We start from the raw sequence: 6,000 nt of genomic DNA on the forward strand, positions 1-6,000 counted from the left end.
AGAAATCGCCAATTCTGAGCCCGGTCATTTCTTTTCCCCGCAACGATGATACTGGCACGAGCAGTGAATTTTTTTTCCCCCCTGAATATTCTGAGGGAAAATGAACTACTTACTGACGTCACAAGTAGACTGTAGACTTCTATCTCTAGGAGGTGCTGGTGGCTGTGAACCGAGGCGTGTTCGTGTAACCCGGCTACTTTGGGAGCCTGATCTGGTGGATGGCTTGAGGTTGGGAGTTCTAACCCCAGTAGTGCTATGTAGATCGGGCGTCCACACTAAGCCCGATGTCGATATGGTGGCTTCGGGGGAGCCCGTGGCCTCCAGGTCTTCATAGGCCTACCTAGGCCCGTCTGTAATTCCACGATCAGCCCCCAAGGGCTGGGCATGGGGGTTACCATCTGATGGTGGCCTCCAGGTCGATCTCTAAGGAGGAGCGATTTGACCCAGGGCGGAAACGTAGCGGGAGGTGCTGGTTTTCTGCTCCGCGTGAACCGAATAGGACCATTTCGCGTCGGCGGAAACGTGGTAATTCCATCGCGCTACGCGTTTTCCTAGAATGGCGCATCATCTGTTCTGTCGTCTGCACATCCACGTATTTTTGTAGTAGAATATTGAGACGTATAAAGAAAAGAAAACACACACCACAAAAAAGGTGAAACGCGCGCAGCTCGACGCATTTGACTCTTCCAGAAGCATTCGGCCAATCACGTAAAGCGCTGGCGTGAGGCGTGTTGCGCTCTGTAGGAAAAAGAGTCGTACCGCTTTTCCTGTTGGTGGGCGTGTCGCTCTGGGTGATGCACGTGGCGCAGAAAACCTGCTTGTAAGAAAACCTGGCTCGCGAACAAGATTGAACATGTCTCACAACATTGGATGGTGTTGGCATCCAAATAAATATCGTTAATGTGTCATTTTGATTCCATTGAAAAAGTATTTATTGATGAAATATAATTTATTTGATTATTTTTGGTTTTTCATTGTGATGCAGTGGATGTACTCGGAGGAGGTGCGGCGTCACCTTGATCGTCATTGGCGTGCTGCTGTTCGTACTGTCCATCGGTCTGGTGAGTATAATAAGATCTAGTGTTTTCCAAATACTGTTCCCGCGGTACTTTTTAGGGTGCCGGTCGGGCTTGTTTGCCGCGAGGTATCTTGGGCAGAAAATTTTGATCGTAAGTTCCTACGACTGTGACATCATAGTACTTGATTTACGATTGTACTGTATTTGTAAGTTATTTTCATGTTTAAAACACACGTTTTGACACATGTTCACCCCATGGCCCCGAATGTGGCTCGCGACGCGACTTCTATCATAACTTTGTAGACATTAACGAAGTGGCCCATTCACAGATCACTTAAAGTGGCCCGCAGCACGTTCCCGCTTCAATTAAGCGGGCCGCGGCTCTTTACCGGATCACTCAAGTCAGCAGGGCCGTAACTAGGATATTTGTGAAGGTGCGGTGGTGATGAAATCCTCCGGCACCAATATTTCTCCCACTGAGACGATGTTCAAGTTCCCCGCTTAATAAGATAATTTCAACGATTCCCACCCCGCTTAATCGGATATTACGCTTCACACGTTAACTGTTGATACACATCGACCTACTACACACGTAATGTTTCTATTGAATGAAACATTTATAGAGTTAATGGGAAAATGTGTCGCTAAGTTACGATACATTTGAGAGTAGGTCTTCAATACGTACATTTATTTTATTTTTATTCTCTGTTGAGTCAATAGAGGGCGCTTACTTTTGTAATGGAAAGTAAAAATCTTAGGTTAATGTAATCATTGCAATGTAATGTAATTTTTGTTTCATTTCTGATGTCTGATTTGTTGCAGAAGCTTTATTATTGAAGCAATATTGAACAGTCTCATCAGTTTTCAATGCACAAACTATGCTAACGTTGTAAAATTGCAATTTGGATTTTTGCCCGCTTAATCGGATTATGTCTGATTTGCTCTGGAATCGTCGATATCCGATTAAAGGTCTCTTCATACGCATCAGTTCAGTGTCTGTCAGGTTCCAGTTATTGCCACAATTTACCAATAAGCAATTCAAACGACTATAGCTAGTGAGTGGGATCGTGAACAAGGCGGTGAGCACTAATTTGCTGACTGATTTGCTCATTAACTCATTCCTATGATAAATTAATAACTTGCTCATTTACTACTTCTGTGCTAGCTTATTTGCTCAATCGCCACCCCTATGCTCATTGATTAGCTCATTCACTACTTATGTGCTCACTAGCTCGTTCATCACTCGATCTTTGGTATGGTCACTGATTTGCTCATTCACTCATTCTCGTGCTCACTTTGTCATTGGTCAGGGGTCATTCAAGTATTACGTCAGCATCGAGGAGGGTTCGAATTTGCTGACTTTTGATGACGAGGGGGGTTTGAAGGTTTCCTACGTCATCAACCATCCTTTTTGAATATATAAAATATATTATAAGCTACTGACGAGATTTTGCTGACAAGGAAGTGGGGCCAGCGATGACTGCTCTCAGATTGGGAATATACGCGTCTTGTATTATCTACGCATGCGCATTGTGACCGTTTACTTTTCCCGCGCGCCATCGCTCCGTTTTTTTCTCCTTTCATGGACCTGACATTCTCCTCCGCGCAGACAGTGATGGTAACTCATGGGAAATTTCCCATATTCGTGAGAAAAATTGGCCAAAATTGGTCCACATGGGAAACATCTTGGCGTTGGTGGGAAATTTCGAGAGTTCATCAAACAAAAGGGAATGTGAAAACAATTTTATTCTTTTCAGGTGTAAAATACTTGACTAAAGGTGTAAAATATTTGCACCGATAGATGGCAGCACAATTTTCGAAATGTGTGGAGAAATATTTAGTCAAAAGGGAAATTTTCGAGGGAAATTTTGCTTGACGCGATTACCATCATTGCGCGCAGACAAGTTTCCCTCCCTCCTTCCTCGCGTAAGCATGAAAGCTCAAAATTTTATAATTGTCGTTCATCGGCATGGGCGGAGATTCGGGGGGGAGGCATTGCCCCCCCAGCGTCGAAGGTGGAGTCGACTGATCTAATGTATATATGAGCTGACATCATCATCGTGCTCCCCCAGCAATAATGACCTTGCCCCCCAGACTTCCAAGTCAATCTCCGCCTATGTTCATGGGTGGTGATGGTAAGTAATAATCGATTAAGTATATTTACTTATTTATACAACATGGACGCCGCCTCTGAGTTTGTGCCAGATGTCTCATTAAGATACAAGACTTGATAAATTTTTCTCAAATTTTAGTTTTTTTAATATTTTCTCAAGATCATTTAACCAACACACTCGTCTGCGCATGGAGTGCATTCGCGAGTTCAGTAGCGTGTACAAGCGGCACCTCCTAGAGATAGAAGGCCTCCTCCGCCAAGTTCATCTGTAACGTCATTAAGACTACCTACCAAGTTTGCCACATTTTAAACCACAGCATCCTATTTCGTTTCTTCTTATTTTGGCTTCGAATCTTCCTGGTTGGCTCACAAATACCGGATTTCCCCCCCCCCCCTGAATATTCTGAGGGAAAATAGCCTACTTGCTGACGTCAAGAGCAGCGTGCGGAGACGTTCTATCTATAGGAGGCGCTGGTATAGCTGACGAAATTTTGCTGACAACGGGTCAGAAATGGCTAAAAATTTGCTGACGTAACACTTGAATGGCCCCTCATTAGTAGTTGTCAGTTCTTAGATTAGAATGCATTTAAAGTGAATTAAATTTCCGGAAAATTGCAATTTTAAAGAAAAAATTGAAGTATTGTTTAATTGCTGCAATCGTGTGGTTTTGCCTATGTAATTATTATTGCCTATTTTTGATTGCAGACGATCTTCTCGGTCATCAGCGCATTGAATAATGGCGGCTGGTTCGTTTTCCTTATAGGTGAGTCATTATTAAATAACTTCATCGTCAATTGGACAGCATTAGAGGGGAGGGGATTATTGGAATCACAGGTGCATTTGTAGTGGGGGGGGGGGGGTGCTTAGCGGGCTATAGCCCAGGGTGCCAAATTTTAGGAATGAGTTTTCAAGAAAATGAGGCTCTAGTTTGTATAGCTCAATGGCAGTAAGTAAAACAATTAATCCGCTTGTGCCTTAGGCCGGTATTACACTATAAAAGTTTGATAAAATCCCTTTTATAAAAGTTGAAAGATTTAACCAATAAGGTTATTGGTTACATTCTAGAAAATGCAACCGTTGACCTTATTGGCTGCATTTTTCAAGTTTTATAATAGGACTTTTATCAAACGTTTATTTTATAGTGCAATACCGGCCTTAGCGAAATGCTAAGTGAGTGAATGAGACCTAGGCAAAGATTGCACTATAAAAGTTTCGTAAAAACTCTTTGATAAAACTCGAAAAATTCAACCAATGTGTGAGATCACCGGTTGCATTTCATCGAATGTAACCGAAGCGCTTATTGGTTGAAATTTTCCAGTTTCGTAAAAGATCTTTTATCGAAATTTTGTAGTGTTATAACGGCCTTAGAGAGTTTGCAAGCATGTGAGTTATCGTCAGGAGGAAGGGGACCGGTTTAGCGAGTGACAAAAGTGGGGGGGGGATTAAGCACGTGAGTGACCAAGACGGTATACAAAAACGGAGCGACCAAAGCGTGACCTAGGCAGCAACGGACCAGGTCAGTGAGTGACTGGAAGAGTGAGGAATAAGGTCCGTGAGTGACTGAAAGAGTGAGGAATAAGGTCAGTGAGTGACCCAAAGAATGACATAGGGAGTGTGCAAGCTTGTGAATGACAGTTTGAAAGCATGTGAGTCACTTGAAGAGCAAGCAACCAAGTCAGTGGTGAACTGAATAGTGTCCGGGAGAAGAGGGGCGATCAACAAAAAAAACGGTGTACAAGCATGTTAATGACCAAAAGAGTGGCCTAGAGAGCGAGTGACCGAGAAAGAGTGACAGAGAGAGCCTACAAGCATGTGAGCGACCTAAACAGCAAAGGACCAGAAAGGACCGCAAAACTATGAATCAATCTCCGATTTTTGTTAATGATTCTTTCGCATGTTGATCGTGCTAATTATGCATTTTCTTTGATAACCAATCATTATTCTGTCCATTTAGGAACTCCGATATTCGCAGTGTCACTCATCGTCAGAGGTGTCATAATGGTGCGAAGGGCCAACGATGAAGGTTTTCTCGTGTGACGGCATCTTCAGAGAGGTGATTTGATTTCGTCACAAACTGAGATAAGTGTGCGTAACGGGTTACGTCAAATGTCCACTCGCGGTAATTATTGCGATCATGTTTTTTATATCATCATGTTTTCTCTCTCTCCCGAAATGCATTCCACTAGGGTTGTATCCACATCCTTTTGTTTTTGTCATAAATTGGTAAATGTTAATTTGTTGGTTGCACGTTGTTGTTAAGAGAAAATGACGGTTATTATTCTTTTAATAATAAAATTATTAATTTTAATAAAGGTTTTTGAAATCTTATTTCTCCAATGAGAAAACTTGAATTTAAGAAATTTTGTCTAATTTTACGAAATTTAATTTTTTTTTTTGGTCATTCACCCAATCACTTGGTCACTCACTCAGTCATACGGACATTCACTTGGTCACTTATTCGGCCACTCGAACGCTCACTTCGTCACTGTCACTTACTTGATCATTCGCTCGACACAATGGCGGGAAATGATGCATTACTGCAAATTGCAGTGGATTAAAATGTATTCCACGGAAAAAAAAAAGTTTACCAAGGCAAATATGGGAGATTAATATTCCCATATATAGTTGTAATTATCATAAAATAATTTATGAGTTGAAAAATAATTTCAATCTTTGACTTCAATAAGGAATAAAAATTCAAGTAGGCTTCGTGTGAAATACGGGAAAAACCGGGACACTTTTGCCAAAAAGTCGGGATGGCGGGAATACGGGACGTATGGTCACCCTATGAAGACAGAACTTGGCTTGGGATTGAATATTTCAGTTAGTTTTCAACAACCCGCCGCTGCTGCTGGCGGAGGAATGTACT

General features: G+C 42.2%; 1 long non-coding RNA gene and 1 pseudogene across 3 annotated transcripts in view; both read left to right on the plus strand.

Annotated features, from left to right (window-relative positions):
* The window catches only part of LOC149070991 (uncharacterized), a 53,425-nt gene extending 47,966 nt beyond the window's left edge, over window positions 1-5,459 (plus strand). For all 3 annotated transcript variants that reach the window (XR_016194979.1, XR_016194978.1, XR_016194977.1), the window contains 3 exons: window positions 986-1,061; window positions 3,837-3,894; window positions 5,086-5,459. This is a non-coding gene — a long non-coding RNA (uncharacterized LOC149070991). The remainder of the gene's footprint in view (window positions 1-985; window positions 1,062-3,836; window positions 3,895-5,085) is intronic.
* On the plus strand, window positions 162-438 carry LOC149070994 (signal recognition particle RNA; annotated as a pseudogene).
* Window positions 5,460-6,000: the final 541 nt, after the last annotated feature.

This window comes from Pholcus phalangioides, unplaced genomic scaffold (assembly GCF_987345545.1).
Source record: "Pholcus phalangioides strain wild (caught in Gottingen) unplaced genomic scaffold, Ppha-v1.0 ptg000020l_1, whole genome shotgun sequence".
Classification (NCBI taxonomy): domain Eukaryota; kingdom Metazoa; phylum Arthropoda; class Arachnida; order Araneae; family Pholcidae; genus Pholcus; species Pholcus phalangioides.